The following is an 18,151-nucleotide window of genomic DNA, read 5'->3' as shown; positions in this document are numbered from 1 at the left end:
AGGGACTTGACAGGGTAGGTACAGATCGGTTGTTTCCATTTGTGGGGCAGTCTAGGACCAGAGGGCAGAATCTCAGGAGAAGGGGTCACCCAACTGGGACACAGATGAAGATAAATTTCTTCTGAGGATAGTAAGTCTGTGGAATTCTTTACCACAGGGGGCTGTAGGGGTGGAGTTTGTTGTGTATATTGAAGGCTGAGACAGACAAATTTTTAATCAATAAGGAAATCATGATTATAAGGAAAAAGCACAAAAAAGGGAGTTAAGGATTCAAAGTTTGGGAGAAGATTTGTAGCTCGGGTGCTCGTTGTTGTGGTTCTGTTCGCCGAGCTAGGAATTTGTGTTGCAGACGTTTCGTCCCCTGTCTACGTGGCATCCTCAGTGCTTGGGAGCCTCCTGTGAAGCGCTTCTGTGATGTTTCCTCTGGCATTTGTAGTGGTTTGAATCTGCCGCTTCCGGTTGTCAGTTTCAGCTGTCCATTGCAGGGGTCGGTATACTGGGTCCAGGTCGATGTGCTTATTGATTGAATTTGCCACGAAACAACACGACCAGCTATCCTTAGTAGCCACACACGCAGATGACAAGCAACATGAATTCGACTGGAACAACACTACTATTATAGGACAAGCCAAACAGAGAACAGCCAGGGAATTCCTAGAGGCATGGCACTCCTCCACAGATTCAATCATTAAGCACATTGACCTGGACCCAATATACCGACCACTGCAACGGACAGCTGGAACTGACAACCGGAAGCGGCAGATTCAAACCACTACAAATGCTGGAGGAAACGTCACAGAAGCGCTTCACAGGAGGCTCCCAAGCACTGAGGATGTCACCTAGACAGGGGATGAAACTTCTGCAACACAAATTCCCAGCTCAACGAACAGAACCACAACAAGGAATTAAGGATTATCAGATCAGTCATAATGGAACAAATGGTCCTATGTCTTATGGTTTTAAGAGCAAAATAACTAAACTACATGATGAAGATGGAGGCCTAAATCAACCTTTTTGAGAAAAATAGTGGTTCAAGTTAATGGGTCATTTTTGTTACAGACTCACTACTTCTGTTGTGTATATCCAGCCCAGATTCAAAACAGCAGCCTGTTATTGAATCATCTTTTATGTTGTGCTGATAACGGCGTTGCCTCTGGAGCTCCAAATCTGCCGCCCACCCTGATGATTTTTACAGTGAAACGTGAGAGAGCTTCAGACAGTTTCAACTCAATGTCAATGAAGTAAAAACTCACATTATCATTGATATTAAAATTTGAAACACAATTCAGTCATAGAGTCACAGAGATGTACAGCACAGAAACAAACCCTTCGGTCCATCTCCTCCGTGCCGATCACATATCCCAACTAGTCCCACTTGCCAGCACCTGGCCCAGATCCTTCCAAACCCTTATTCATATACCCATCCAGATGCTTTTTAAATGTCGCATTGTACCAGCCTCCACCAGTTCCTCTGGCAGCTCATTTCATATATGTACCACACTCTGCCTGAAAAATCCGCACCTTAGGTCTCTTTTATATCTTTCTCCTCTCACTCTAAACCTATGCCCTCTAGTTCTGAACTCTGCCATCCCAGGGAAAAGACCTTGTCTATTTATCCTATCCATGCCCCTCATGATTTTATAAACCTCTATAAGGTCATCCCTCAGCCTCCAACAGGGAAAATAGCCCTAGCCTATTCAACCTCTCCCTATAGCTCAAATCCTCCAACACTAGCAACATCCTTCTCAATCTTTTCTGAACCCTTTCAAGTTTCACAACATCCTTCCAACAGGAAGGAGACCAGAATTGTATGCAATATTCCAAAGGTGGCTGAACTAATGTCCTGCACAGCCACAGCATGACATTCCAACTCCTGTACTCAATACTGTGACCAATAAACGAAAGCATACCAAACACCCTCTTCACTATCCTATGAACCTGCACTCCAAGGTCTCTTTGTTCAGCAACACTCCCTCGGACCTTACCATTAAGTGTATAAATCCTGCTAAAATTTGCTTTCCCAAAATGCAGCACCTCACATTTATCTAAATTAAACTCCATCATCCATTCCTCAGTCCATTGGCCCATCTGATCAAGATCCCATTGTAATCTGAGGTAATCTTCTTCGTTGTCCACTATACCTCCAATTTTGGTGTCATTTGCAAACTTACTGACTATACCTCTTACGCTCACATCCAAATCATTTATATAAATGATGAAAAGTAGTGGACCCAACACTGACCCTTGTGGCACTCCATTGGTCACAAGCCTCTAATCTGAAAAACAACCCTCTACCACCATCCTCTGTCTTCTACCTTCGAGCCAGTTCTGTATCCAAATGGCTATTTATCCCTGTATTCCATGAGACCTAACCTTGCTAACCAGTCTCCCATGGGGAACCTTGTCGAACGTCTTACTAAAGTCCATATAGATCACATCTACTACTCTGCCCTCATCAATCCTCTTTGTTTTTCTTCAAAAAATTCAATCAAATTCATGAGACATGATTTCCCATACACAAAGCCATGTTGACTATCCTAATCAGTCCTTTCCTTTACAAATACTTGTACATCCTGCCCCTCAGGATTCCCTCCAACAACTTGCCCACCACTGACGTCAGGCTCACTGGTCTATAGTTCCCTGGCTTTTCCTTACCACCCTTCTTAAAGCCAATTTCCAGTCTTAGAGTGCCTCACCTGGTATTATTGATGCTACAAATATCTCAGCAGGGGTCCCAGGAATCACTTCCCTAGCTTCCTACAGAGTTCTGTGGTACACCTGATCAGCTCCTGAGGATTTATCCACCTTTGTGCATTAGGATGATTGGAAACTGACGGTCCTCCAGGTGCAACAGAAATAAACAATGCTAGACACACAAAAACAGCCTCATAGAAATGTCCCATGGCAATAACTTTATGATGCAGTGCCTACAGACTCCTATGCCAACCCGTAACAGAGACATGTTCCAATCCTCAGCACTAACACACTTTCAGCAACAGGCACACCAACACAAAAAAAGGCACCAAATCAATTTTTAGAGTGAGAATTATGTCAGGAAGACCAAGCTCCTAGATTTAGCAAAGAAAGGTTCAAAAATCAGAGAATAATAGAATTGTGGAATGGTTATAGCACAGAAGGAGGCCATTCAGCCCATTATGTCAATGGAGTTACTTTGCAAGAGTAACTGACTTAGTCTTATTCCCCTGCCCTTTCCCTGGAGTCCTGTATTTTTTTTCTTCAGATAATTAATCATTCAATTCCCATTTAAAACTCATGACTTAGTCTGTCTACACTACACTCAGTCAGGACATATAGTCCAGATCCTAACAATTCACTGCATGAGAAAGTTTTGAATTAGTTCTTTTATCAATCACCATAAATCAGTGTTTTCTAGTTCTCAACCCTTCCACTCAATAGTACAATTTCTTGTTATTTACACTGTTTAGACTCCTCATGATTTTAACTGCTTTATCAAATTACTAAACCCTTTCTTTTCTCAGGGGAACAACTTCAGTTTCTTTAATCTATGTCCGCAATTGAAGTCTCTAATCCCTGGAAAAATTCTTGTAAATCTTTCCTGCATTCCCTTTAAAACTTTAATATCCTTTCTAAAGTGAGGTACTCAGAATTGGATGCAATATTTCAGCCAAAATTGAACAAATGTTTTATAAACTTTCATCATCACGAAAGCCCTGGATACCAATTTTATTTTTATTGTGTTTTGTCCACCAACCTGCAAATTTCAATAATTTGTGCACATTTTACCCAAAGTCTTCTTCATTTCAGTCCTTCAGAATTGTAACCTGTCTGTCCTTATTGCACCTATTAAAGTTAATCATTGCACATTTCCTTAAATTAAACTTCATCTTCTATACACCTGCCTTTTCCACTACTAAAATGAAATAAAGAACTGCAGATGCTGAAGATCTGAAATAAAAACAAAATTTGTTGGAGAAACTCAGCAGGCCTGGGAGGGTTAATGTTTCAAATCCAGTGAGCCTTAGAATCATAGTCATATAACACAGAAACAAACCCTTCAGTCCCACCTGTCAGCGCTGACCAGATCCCAAACTGACCTAGTCCCATTTGCTAGCACTCGGCCCATATCCCTTTAAACCCTTCCTATTCATTTACCCATCCAGATGCCTTTTAAATGTTGTGTTTGTACCCCTCATTTCTTCTGGCAGCTTGTTCAATACACACATTACGGTCTGCATGAAAACATTACCCCTCAGGATCTTTTTAAGTCTTTCCTCTCACATCTTAAACCTATGCCTTCTAGTCTTTGACTCCCCCACACGAGGAAAAAGATCTTGTCTATTCACCTTATCCAGGCCCCTCATGATTTTATAACCTCTAAAATGTCACCCCTCAGCCTCCAAGGATAAAAGCTCCAGCCTATTCAGCCCTATAATTCAAATCCTCCTTCAGAATTCAGTGCGGAAACAGGCCCTTCGGCCCAACAAGTCCACACCGACCCTCCAAAGAGCAACCCATCCAGACCCATTCCCCTACATTTACGCCCTCACCTAATACTACGGGCAATTTAGCATGGCCAATTCACCCGACCTGCACATCTTTGGACTGTGGGAGGAAACCAGAGCACCCGGAGGAAACCCATACAGACACAGGGAGAACGTGCAAACTCCACACAGACAGTTGCCCAAGGCGGGAATGGAACCCGGGTCTCTGGCGCTGTGAGGCAGCAGTGCTAACCACTGTGCCATCATGCCGCCCAGATGCTGCCAGACCTGCTGAGTTTCTCCAGCAATTTGTTTTTGTTGCCTATTCCATCAGCCTATCCATGTCCACTTGATCTCTTATCACTAAAGTAAACTCCGAACAGTTCTTAATACCCTACTTTTAAATTTGTGTAATCTGCAAATTTTTTAATCATGCCCTCTACACCCAAATCTAGATCATTAATATGAGAACTCAATCAAAAAATTAAAAATAGGGATGGGAGAAAGAAAGAAAGCGGGGCAGATAGAAGTTGAGAAATAGAAAGAGACACAGACAGGGAGAGACAGATAGGCGAGATAAAAAGATCACTTTGTGATCGCATTGACATAATTCAATTTTTCTGTCTAAATTACATGTTTACACTGCAGATTCTGTGGTCACAAGTATTCCTCCATAACCTTTGTCCCAGGTATTCCTGCAAATCTACTGTTGCAGGCATTCCTCCACCTCCTGCGGTGCGGTAATTCCAACAGAATCTGCCTCACAGATATTACTCTGTTTCTCCTCCCTGGAACAGTGCTCCCTCTCTGTTGTTCCTACACAAATAAGGTGATTGCTTTCCTGCCTCTATGGCACTAGATCCTGAGCTATGCATTTTAAGAAAAGTTTTTTTTAATATGAAGTTATTCCAGATGTGCAAAGCTGACTGAAGCTAAACAGACTCGAAACTAGCGCACTAACCCAACTGAAATTATACACAGTTCTCAAACAGTAACAAAGTAAAATCAGTGAGGTTGAGGGCAAGTTGAAATGTTTAAAGTCATGCATTGAACAACAGAAATCATGAAAAGTGTCAGTTCCTATTGTTGAGCATGGAATACAATATCTTAGGACTGGAGTGCTGCGAGGTATAAAGTGGAAAATCAACTAGGGTTCTAAAGTCTAGTCACTATTCTTCTAGAAAGAGTGAATAATTTGGCATGAGGGAAGGAGGCATTGTATTTGACTGGGATTTGGTCTGCTACATTTATCGCCCAATACTGCTGTCTGAAAATCACAGCTGAAGAATAGGTTGAGAAGTAAGTAAACAAATTGTTATTACTAGAGTTTCATAAAATAGGCAGTGAGATAAAAAGGATTAGTAAGCATAAGTTTAAGGTTATTAGGATAACTTGAAGACTTAGTGACTAGTAAATGCATGAACAAAGCACAATGGTGTCATCAATTCAGAGAGTTATTACAACATGGAAGGAGGCCATTCTGTCCATTAATTCAATGCAACTCTGTATAAAGCAATCAGTTCCATTCTGTTCTTCCATTCTGTCTTCTTTGCCCTACAAGTTTGATTCCATCAGGTGCCCATCCAATTTCCTTTTGAAAGCATCAATCATCTTCCCTCTGCCACCCTGAAAGACAAGACATTCCAAAGTTCTTCCTTACTTATCCCTTGCACCTCTAACAAAAACCTTACATCTGTTCCCTACTCTTTGGGCTATCAGCAAGTAGGAATCATTTATCTTGATCTACCTTATCAAATCTGAAATAATCTTACAGACCTCTAACTATTCTCTCCAAAGTACCCTTTGCTCCAAGGAGGACAAATCTAGCTTCTCCGTCCAAATCTGGGACAAGTCTGGTGACTCCTCTCTGTACCTTCTCTAGGACCTTCCCAAAGTTCTGATAGAATTGGCCACAATACTCTAGTGGAGCCCCAACCAGAGTTTTATGAAGATTAATCTTATCAACCCTACATTTTTACTTACTATCTCAATTAATGAACCCACCATTCTGTACATATTACTGACTACTCTCCATGTGCTCTTCTGCTTTCTAAGATTTACATGCATGACCTAAAGGTTCCTCTGCCCTTGAACAATGTTTAGAGCTAGGCCACTGAACCTATATTACATCTCCCTATCTCTAACAAATTTCACCATCTCACACTTTTCTATAAATTCCATCTGCCACTTATCTGCCTTTTCTAGTAGCATATGATCATCAGTGTCTGCCACACCTTTAAGGTTGGCATCATTAGCATATCTTGAAAATTTACTCCATCTTTCAATATTGAAACTATTTATTTAAATAAGAAACTTGGTCCAAACACTGTGCTTTGTTCATCATCCTGCAATCAGAAATACAAACGTTTATCATTGCTCTTCTGTCCTAGAGTCATGTCTTTTAACTGAACTGACATTCACCCTCCTATTGCTGAGCCTCTTTTAAAGTTAGTACTTCACGTATGGATTTTAACAACACATTTGACATAGCATCCACTGCACTTCCTTCATCCACTTTCTCTTTTATCTCATCAAAATGTTCAGTTAGAATGCTCAACTACATTCTGCCTTTTGTAAATCCACACTGACTTATTAGTTAACTCAAACCTCAACTGCCTGTTGATTGTTTTTTCCTGCTTATTATTTTTAAAGCGTTATGGACCACTCATGTTAAATTGGCCAAACTATAGTGACTGAGACCAAAAACAGAAATTGCTGGAAAAATTCTGCAGGCCCAGCATTATCTATGCAGAGAAAGCAGAGTTAATGTTTCTGGTCCAGTGACCCTTTTCAGCAACCTCACTTCTTTAGATTTTTTTGGTGTAATGTCTGGAAATGCGTCTCTTGAACAAGCATGTCACATTTGCCACTGTTCAATTCCCTGTTACCTTTTCCAAATCCAGAAAAGATTGGAATGTTATGGAAAGCTCTTTCACAATCTCCATTCCAGGGTAGCAGAGATACAAGCTATTCACTTTGCCAGTACATCGTACCTAAGAATTTCCCCCATTCATTACCTCTACCATCTCCATTTCCATAGATTCCCTGTCAGTTCTATCTTCCTTAGTAATCAGCAATATATTAAATATTCTAACATTGTTCTGCACCACGAACAATTATATTGTTTTCTCTTTTGACAGCCTCCATCCCTCCTGTTATTACCCATTTGATATTTATATGGTGGTGGAAGCTTCTAGGGTTCCCTTTTATGAATACTGAAATTATTTGCTCATTTTCTTTCATGCCTATTGTATTTTCCTCTTGACTTTACCTCTCCAGTTAGTGTACTTGACCAGGTTCTCACTTGAAGAACTCATCAGTTATGTGTCATAGATCCACTTCTTTTTGTTTCATGATATCCTCTGATTTCCTAATCATCCAAGAAGCCCGAGCTTTCTTTCGTAATGGAACATATCTAGCCCGTTACAGTTTTCCTATCATACCTTGGTTCAGTTTTACCCTGACCAAATCCATGCTCACTGCATTAAGATTAGTCATTTTCCATAAATCCGTGTAAGACGTAGTATGCCTGTGAGTTGTGTACAAATTTGAAAATGTGTGTGTATGTGTTAAAGAGAAAATAATTGTGTGAACAAGTGAACCAGAATCACAGTAGGGAAATAATTAAGAGCACACACAAATTCTGCTCCCCTTCCCACCCTGGTAAAAGTTTTGTCTAGTATTACTTTAAGAAACCCTCTCCGTTTTGTTGAAAGCCGAATGCGATGCATCTCAGAAACAGAAGCCCTACACAGTCAGATATCTACATTCAATACATGTGAAAATGTTCGCTTGAGTGCTTGACAAAATGTTACTGGGTAAATTATTTAAAACAATTTAACAACATTTAGAAACTGACACCTTCAGATTCCTTATCCTGTTTTAGATTAGATTACTTACAGTGTGGAAACAGGTCCTTCGGCCCAACAAGCCCACACGACCTGCAACCCACCTAGACCCATTCCCCTTTCACCTAACACTACAGGCAATTTACCATAGCCAATTCACCTGACCTGCACATTTTTGGATTGTGGGACGAAACCAGAGCACCCAGAGGAAACCCACGCAGACACGGGGAGAATGTGCAAACTCCACACAGAGAGTCGCTTGAGGCAGGAATTGAACCTGGGTCACTGATGCTATGAGGCAGCAGTGCTAATTGCTGTGCCACCATGCCACCCATTACAAGGTCGATCACAATTCCATTGTTACATAATCTGTAATCTTTTTCTTTTTTCTCTCACCCTGTCCTGATGACCTTGACATCCTCTGGTAGACACAAATCTATAGGATATCTTCTTCAATCACACCTAAGTAATCACTATTCATCTATGATTCAAGAAAGCCATTGCTAATCAAACTGCGATCACACAACCAAAGCACATAATAACTAATTTAACTGATCATACAAAGAAAGCGTAGTCAAGTGAGCGTGTGAACCGAGTAAACTCTTCAGTGCAGTGCTGAGGGAGCATTGTACTGTAGAAGGAACATTGCAGTAGAAATTTAGCAGTCAGTGCCAATGTTTATGCTCCACTCAATCATCTTCACATTGATTCTATTGATTTAGATGAGAAACAATGGAATGATGGGTCTCTATTTTCCTTTATTTCTTAGTTTGTGTAGTTTCATCATAAATACATCCATTCTGTTACTTCAACTACTCCCTGTGTGGCTGAGTTCCACATTCATACCACTTTTTGGATAAAGATGTTTCTTCTAAGTGCTCTACTGAATTTCTTGAACACTAATATTGGTGGCCAATAGTTATATTCTTCCTTACAAGAGAAAACATTCTCTGTATTCACTTTTTCAAAACATTTCATAATTTTAAATAGCTCTATTGGAGCTCAATGAAGCTTTTATTCAGATATGGAAAGAGGGCAGCCCTGGCTGGGCCAGCATTTGTTATCCATCCAGAGTTGAAGATGCTGAGGATAAAGATTGAGTTGATGAGTTAATGCTGAGGGAGTGTTACAATGTTGGAGTGTAAGTACAGAGCGAGCGCTTTACTGTTGAAGGGGCAGTAATGAGGGGAGAGAACGGACAGACTGCTAGCTATAAAGTGGCATCATTCTAATGAAATATTTAACAGAGGTCCTGTCTCCTCTGCAAAATGGCCACAACATATTCCACAATATGATTCTGAAGAAGAGTAGAAGGGTTATCCCCAGTGTTCTAGAGCTAATCTTTATGCCTTAACTAAAATGTCCTAAAACAGTTGGCTAATCATTATAACATTGTTTGTGGGAACTGGTTGTGAATAAATTGGCTGTTACATGGTCTTCTGTACAACTGTGACTAAACTTTGAAAATATTTCACTGATTCAAATGCTTCTGAGCATCTTAAAACAGATTTATTTATCTACAGGTACTTTTAAAAACTTTTTTCTTTCACCGAATCAATAATTGTAGGCACAGGAGGCCAGGCGCGTTCTAGGCACAGGAGGCCAGGCGCGTTCTAGGCAATGTCGGATAGTCTCACCGTAAGATACTTCTTATTTACTCTTGGAATGTGAGCATCAATAGTAAGATCATGATTTATTGATTATCCCTAAATGCTCTTGAGAAAGTGGTCATTGAATTGCTTTAATCTACAGGTGTTGAGGTACAGCCAGTTGTTATTCAGGTGTGTGTGGCTGGAATTTGGCACAGTGACTATGACGATATAGTCATATATTTGTAGACCAAGTAGAGTCACACTGATATACAGCACAGAAACAGACTCTTCAATCCAACTCGTCCATTCCAACCAGATACTCTAAATAAATCAAGTTCCATTTGCTAGCATTTGGCCCACATCCCTCTAAACCCTTCCTATTCATATATTTACCCAGAAGCCTTCTAAATCTTGGCAGTTCATTCCATACATGCATGCACCAGGTTCTGCATGAAAAAATGTACCTTAGATCACTTTTAAACCTTTCAACTTAAACCTACGCCCTCTAGTTTTGGACTCCTCTACCCTGGGGGAAAAAACCTTCACTATTCACCCTATCCATGCCCCTCATGATTTTATTAACCTCTATAACATCACCCCTCAGCCTCCGACGTTCCACGGAAAAAAGTTTATTCAGCCTCTCCCTGTAGTTCAAACCCTTCGGCTTGGGTAATATCCCTGTAAGTCCTCACTTTCTCCTAGTAATGTCCCTGTAAGTGGAGAGGCAATGGCCCAGTGGTATTAGCACTAGATTGTTAACCCAGAGACCCAGGCAATGTTCTGGGGACCCGGCTTCAACTCCCACCATGGCAGATGGTGTAATTTGAACTCAGTAAAATCTGGAAGAAAGAGTGTAATGATGGCTGTGAATCCATTACTAATTGTTGGGAAAAAACCCATCTGGTTCACTAATGTTCCTTAGAGAAGGAATCTACCATCCTTACTCTGTCTGGTTTAAATGTGCCTCTAGAGCCGCAGCAATGTGGTTGACTCTTAGCTTCACTTTGGGGAATAAATGCTGGCTTGGTCAGCAATGCCCTCATCCCGTAAATGAATTTTTAAAAAAAGTCTCTGAACTCTTTGAAGTTTATCAACATCCTTCCCGTGTCAGGGAGACCAGAACTGAATGCAGTATTCCAAACATAGCCTAACCAGTGTCCTGCAAAGCCACAACATGACTTCCCATCTCCTGTATTTAATGCACTGGCCAATAAGTGTACCAAACACCTTCTTCACTATCCTGTCTATCTGCAACTGCACTTCCAAGGAACTATGAACCTGCACTCCAAGGTCTCTTTGTTTGGCAACTCTCCCCAGGACTCCACTAGCAAGTGCACAAGTCTCACCCCACCCCACACCCATCAAAATCCTGCACCACACATCTTTCCAGACCAAACACCACCCACCACTCCTCAGCACGATCAAGATCCCACTGCACTCCGGGTAAACTTCTTCGCTGTCCACCACCAATCTTGGTGTCATCTGCAAACTTACTAACTATACCACCTATATTCACATCCAAATCATTTATATAAATGTCAAACAACAGTGAATCCAACACCAATCGTTGCGGCACATTGTCCTTCAGACTGGAAGCATGTGACCAGCAATCTTCCCTGCCACCATCTGTTTCCTACCTTTGAGACAATTTTGTATCCAAATGGCTAGTTCCCACAAAGCGCAAAACGACCCTGATCAGATGGGTCAATGAACCAAGGAATGCAAATGGAACCCAACCCAGCCAAATGCGATGTGCTGTACACCAGAAAGGTAAACCAGAACAGGATCCACATGCCCAATGGCAAGGTCCTGGGGTGTGTCACCAGACAAAATTATGAGGATTGAAGACATTGAAAACAATAGCCTTAGAGAGAAAAGGGTCAGAGTAGATCCGATCAAGGTTTTCAAAAGCAATAGTGGGGTAGATAGAATAAACAGTAGAAGCTGTTTCTGCTCATAAAAGAGAAAGGGATGACAGGGCATAGATTGAAAATCAGCAAAAGCAGAGATTGCTGGAGAACCCCAGCAGGTCCGGCAGGATCCATTGGTCACTGATCCTGAAATGCCAACTCTGACCTCCCTCCACAGGCACTGCCTGACCTGCCAAGACTCCCCCAGCAATCTCTGCCCCATTTCAGATTCACTGTATAGTTTGAGAGCGATGTGCAAATGAGGCAAGGATTGGTAGTAGATTACAAGAAAAGAAATTTGTGGAATGTCTACAGGATGACTTTCTGGAGCCCGCAAGGGAACAGGCAATTCTGGATTTAGTGATGTGCAATGAGGCAGACTTGATAAGGGAGCTTAAGGTGAAGAAACCCTTAGGAAGCAGTGATCATAATATGATAGAATTTACTCTGCAATTTGAGAGGGAGTAACTGGAAGATGTAACGATATTCCAGCTGATGCTGGTGGGCTTGGAAGGAAATTTGCAGGTGATGGTGTTCCCATTTATCTGCTGAAAGTCCTTTTAGGTAAGAAAGACACATTTTTTCAAGATACTATCAAAGCAATCTTGTCAAGTACTTGTAAAGAGTTTATTAAATTTATCAACTCTGCTGCCATTGTTCACTGGATGGTAGAGTGACTAAACAGTTAAGGTGAAGGATGGAGTACCAATCAAGTAGGTTTCTTAAGACTGCACTGCTGTTCAAGTATTTTTGAAATTGCATCCATCCAGGCAAACAAAGAGCATTCCATCATTGACTTCTGCTTTGGAGATGGTAGGTAGGCTTTGGAAAAGTACTCAATGTAAAACTTTCAGTGTCTGACCAGTTTTTGCAGTCACATTATTAAAATAGCTGGTCCAGATAAGTTTCTGGTCAAATGTAACATCAAGATGTTGCTAGTAAGATATTCAGTGATGGCAATATCATTGAATGCCAAGGGGTATTACTTTATTTTGTAATAGACTTTATCTTGTTGGAGATGTCTAGCACTTGCCTAGTGTGGAACAAATGTTACTTGCCAATTGTCAGATCAACCGTGGATGTTGTCCAGGTCTTGCTGCTTGTGGACATGGGATACTTCAATATTGGAAGAGTTATGAATGCCACAGAACATTGTGCAACCATCGAACATCCTCCCTTCTGATTTTATCAGAGGAAGGGTCATTAATGAAGCAGATGAAGATGGTTGGTTCTAAGCCACCATCCCCCTGTGGAACACTTGCATGGATGTTTTGGGACTGAGAAGATTGGCCATCTATAACCACAACCATCTAACTCTAAGCTGGTTATGATTCCAACCAGTGCAGAATATTTTTTTTTCCTCCGATTCCCATAAGGTTCAATTTTGCTCAGGCTTCTTGATGTCACACGGAGTCAAGTGCTCCTTGGTTGTCAGGGACTTCTACTGTCCTTTGTAGAATTTAGCTCTTTTGTTTGGACCATGTCTAGAGCCAAGTGGTTTTGGTAGGATCCAGACTAAGTATCAGTAAGCAAATAATTAGCCAGTTTTGTAAGTAGTTAACATTTCAGGATTCAGAAATGACTCTCAGCTGATGTTTTTCTAACTGGGAAGAAGAATTTGGATTTCAGCTTTGTCACTCACTATAATTCCAGTGTTTCAATGGTCTTATTTCAATAGTTTCCATTACAATAATTTGAACCTTCAGCATCTTGTAGCAAACTGTAAATATTTTTAAAATGTACAGTGAGTGATTGAAAACTTGACAAAAACATTGAAATAGTTGAATGAAAGGAGTGAGGCAGGAAGGGCCGGGATATAAAGCGCCTGCAATGAAGGTCCCAGCCAGGAATCGCAGTCTGGATGGAACCAGTGACTCCTGTTAGAATGGGCGGCTTCAATATCAAATGCTGGCTAAATTGAATACTTCATCCACAGTGTAAGCAGAGGGAAGAGCAGAACTGGAACATGTTTGTACTATTTCACAAGATTAACGTGAGAGCGACTCATCTGCAAAGAAGGTCAAATCCCACATTAAGTGAGAGCTTTCGAAAGTAAAAGATAAACATAAAATATTATAAAGAATTAGCAAGAAAATAGGTGAGGCCAACTGATGGCCGTTTCCTGGAGGGCGTGAAGCCAACAGTGACCCTCACTGTGGGGTGAGGCTAACCCAGGGCCCTCACTATGGATGTGGGGAAGGGGATGGTAACACCAGACCTGGACCTTTACTATTGGAGTGGGGTGGAGGGGGGAAGGGAAATCCTTGGCCTGCCCCTGGACCCTCACTGGGGGTTGTTACCCCATTCCAGGACCCTCACTGGGGTGGGGTCTGGGAGTGACCACAAGCAGGGGAACCTTCATTGGGGTTGACTCCATTCCTGGGACCCCTCACTGGGGGCGGGTCACCCCATCCTCCGGGACCCCTCACGGGGGGCGGGGTCACCCCATCCCCCGGGACCCCTCACCGGGGGCTGGTCACCCCATCCCCCGGGACCCCTCACTGGGGGCGGGTCACCCCATCCCCCGGGACCCCTCACTGGGGGCTGGGTCACCCCATCCCCAGGGACCCCTCACTGGGGGCGGGTCACCCCATCCCCCGGGACCCCTCACTGGGGGCGGGTCACCCCATTCCCAGGGACCCCTCACTGGGAGCTGTTACCCCATCCCCGGGACCCCTCACTGGGGGCGGGTCGCCCCATCCCCAGGGACCCCTCACTGGGGGCGGGTCACCCCATCCCCCGGGACCCCTCACTGGGGGTGGGGGCGGCGGGGTAGGGTCACGTCGCTCCTCTGGACTCTGCCTCCCGGCCTCCGGGAGCCGCACCTGCTGCTGGCCCTTCCCCGGGAAGAGGCGATCTTGCCTTCAGTCGATCCACCGTGCCGTCCTCAGGCTGGCTGTAGGGCGGACAGAGGAGCCAACACCGCCAGCTCCTGCCTCATAAAGGAGCCCGCAGACAGCACGACACAACCAGGCAGAGAGCAGCCAGAGAGTGAGGGTGTGTGTGTGTGGGAGGGAGTTATGACAGGAAAGCAGGCAGGACTGAGGGACAGGCACTCAGACTGTCTCAGTGAGTACCAGACAAAAAGAGAGCAGGATAACTGTGAATGCGGGGAGGAAGGGATGAAAACAAAGAGCTGATGCTGAGGGGAGAGTAAATGGTCAGGGATCAAACGCGAGAATAAGTTAGAGAGAGGAAGCAAGAGGCGGGGGTGGGGGGAAAGAGAGGACAGGTAGCAGGTCCAGGAGATGTTATTACAGAGAGAGAGAGAGCAGCCGGGAGCTGGGACCATCCTAACCGGGAGACAGTCAGGATGAAGCAACTTACTGCAGTCCGGACTGAGAGGGGAAGCCGCTGTGTTCTCACTCCTCCCGCGGCATTGGGCGCTCCTCTGGCCGGGGAGACACTGGCCGCCGAACCGGTTCCCTCTGCCCCGTTCCTCCTCAGCGACAGCGGAACCAATGAGAGCGGGACTGGCAGAGGCGAGAGAGCGAAACCAAACGGGGCGGCGGAGACTAGCACAAAGTGCTTAATGTTTCACAGCTTTAAAGGAATTAAAGAGGGGAGGAACTCAAATAACCCATAATATGAAAGCCTGATGATGCCAAACCAGCAAATGAGAACCAGGTTTAAAAAACATCAAACCAGCGCAGCAGCCTGAAACCGAGCTGGGCGGAGGAAGCGAGAGCCCGAGCTAAACACCCGAGAATTGTAGGGAAGCGGCACAGTCAGTGGCTTAGTCCCGGGGACTGAGCACACACACCTGCCGGGGGCACGGGATCCCGGTCCCTCCGTCGCCTGAAGGTGGTGAATAGCTTAAAAAAAACAAGTCGAGCTAATGAACAGATTGATAGAAATGGATCTTACCCGCAACAATATCAGATCACACCTCCCAGTGTACCTCACACATAGCCCCTAGATCGCATCCATTCCATCTATTGTATGACACACAGCTACATTATACAGACACCGAGCGATGGAAAGCCTCGTCGGTGCTACAGTGAGGAATGCCCTCCCAACAAACTGAAAGAAGTCAAATCCCACACCAGGATCTCAGCCTATTATCCAAGGTGAAACTCCAACGCAGTACTGGGGGAGGGCGACACCAACCAGGGGTTAGGACTGAGTGAGTGCTACCCTGTCAGAGGAGCAGTTTTGAGGGAGTGCCACACTGTCAGAAGATCAGTATTGAGACAGAGCTACATTGTCAGAGGATCAGCAATGAGGGTGTGCTGGAGAGACAAAGATGTCAGCTTTCAGTTGGTTTTAACCAATGTCCCTGTGGATATATACTCTATTTCAAAGGAGATCAAGGAGTCCTCTCTGGTCTCTTGGCCAGTAATTAATCCTTAACCAACATCACATCTGGTCAAATGCAAAATACTGCTGATGCTGTAAATTTCAAATAAAAAAATCTACTGCAAATAGACAGCAAGTCATCTAAGAGTTTCACTGCTCTTCAAGATGCTGGCTGATATCCTGAGTGTTTTCAGCATTTTCTGTTTATAACACAAATTATTGTTTGCCTTGTGCAACTTGGCTATTACAACTTGGCTATTACAAGTGCCTGACTGCACTTTAGTTATATTTCATTAGCTGTGAACCATGTTGGGTCATCACAAAATTCTGGGGAGTTCTATAGAAGTGCACATTATTTCCATTCTCAATTCAGTCTATCACAATTTGTTACACTGTAATTTGTATTACAATGCTATATATTTTCATACTCCACTCTGTATCTTATACATTATATGATGTGCCAGCATATCATGCATTAACTTCATATGATTTCAGCTGCTGTTGTCTGTGCATCACATATTGTCAATGTAGTGCTGTCCAGAGTGCAACCTATATCATGACTGCATTTTATAACACACATGGCATCTGTACATTATGGGGTGGTTATGATCATATATCAGACATACATTCTTATTATTATTGAATTACATTAAATCTCTCATACAGACTGGGCCATTACTGGGTCCAACTAGGTCTATGCCAGTACTTAAACTCAGTGCAGTTTTCTCCTAGTCATCTTAACCTAAACTGGTCACCATATTTTTCTGTTCTTTCTCTGTCATATGCTTGCCTAGATTCACTTTAAATGGGTCTGTGCTACTAGCTTCAACCATTCCACGTGGTACTGAGTACCACATTCTAAACATTCTTGGTTTAAAAAAAGTTTCTCATAAATTCCCAATTGGATTTATTAATAATCACCTTATATTCATGAATCTGATTCTAATCCCATCTGCAGGTGGAATTTTTCTGTATCTACCATATCAAATTTAGTTGTAAACAATCAGGTTTATAGACAAAAGAGTTCCAGTTTGTTCAAAGTATCTCCTTTTAGTTTTGGTACCATCCTTGTAAGTATTTTATGCACCTTCTCCAGTGTCATTTTCTTTATAGTATAGAGACCACAGCTGTTCAGAATACTCAGATTGTGGTTGAACCAAAGTAATATATAAATTGAATATACATTTTCATTTTCTCAATTCAATTCCTCAGGAAATTAATCCTTTTGTTTAAAAGAACTTTGAAAAAATCTTATTCACTCGTGTAACTATTTGTGGTTGTGGAATATATACCCTCAGATACTTCTGCTGCTATACCTCATACATACTCTTACTATAAAGGCAGTAAGTATGTGGTTTCCCTTATCTTCCTGCTAAAATGCATCATTTCACACTTCTACATTTATTAATATTTTCATTTATTTTATCTCAGTCTTCCTACATGTTAATGCAATATCTAACCTGATATGGTTCACAAATTTTGAAATTACCAAGTTCAATTTATTTATGTAAATGGTGAGTACCAGTTGACCCAACACTGGTCCACATGGAAGGCCATTTCCCACCCTTTGCCTGCTTGAGTAACTGTCTTTAGCCATTATTTCTGTTCCCTGTTTGGTTGCCAGTTGGTTGTGTATTCTAATTCCTGCCTCCTGACTTCACATGCTTTGATCTTAGTTATGTGCACACTATGTAATACCTTATTGAAGTCCTTTTGAAAATTCTGAATAGGTTACATCTCTTTTTAAACAGTTTGTCCATCTTTTACAAAATATATGCAAATCTCAATTCAATTTCATAGCAAACTACTCACCAAATATTATTCAAAACAAAATGCTTGATGTTTAAATTGTAAATTAGTTTCAAGTATTATAGCTGGATTAAAATGGAACAAAAATACTGTCCACCCAATCTTGGAGAAAGACAGCAGAAAATACACAGATACCTCATGCCCATTTGAGTAAATGTTGCTTGAATCTTTCCATAGATGCCTCAAATGATTGCCCTTGATGTCATCACTTGCTGCCAGCACAATGTGAC

At 42.4% G+C, this 18,151-nt stretch overlaps 1 protein-coding gene across 1 annotated transcript in view; it reads right to left on the bottom strand.

Annotated features, from left to right (window-relative positions):
- LOC132825430 (netrin-3-like) overlaps positions 1–15,309 on the bottom strand; it is a 185,374-nt gene extending 170,065 nt beyond the window's left edge. The window contains exon 1 of the mRNA XM_060840691.1: positions 15,141–15,309. The gene's annotated coding sequence lies outside the window, so the exon portion shown is untranslated. The remainder of the gene's footprint in view (positions 1–15,140) is intronic.
- Between the last annotated feature and the right edge of the window lie 2,842 nt (positions 15,310–18,151).

This window comes from Hemiscyllium ocellatum, chromosome 20, assembly GCF_020745735.1.
Source record: "Hemiscyllium ocellatum isolate sHemOce1 chromosome 20, sHemOce1.pat.X.cur, whole genome shotgun sequence".
Taxonomy (NCBI): Eukaryota; Metazoa; Chordata; class Chondrichthyes; order Orectolobiformes; family Hemiscylliidae; genus Hemiscyllium; species Hemiscyllium ocellatum.
This window is presented reverse-complemented; position numbering and strand designations above follow the sequence as displayed.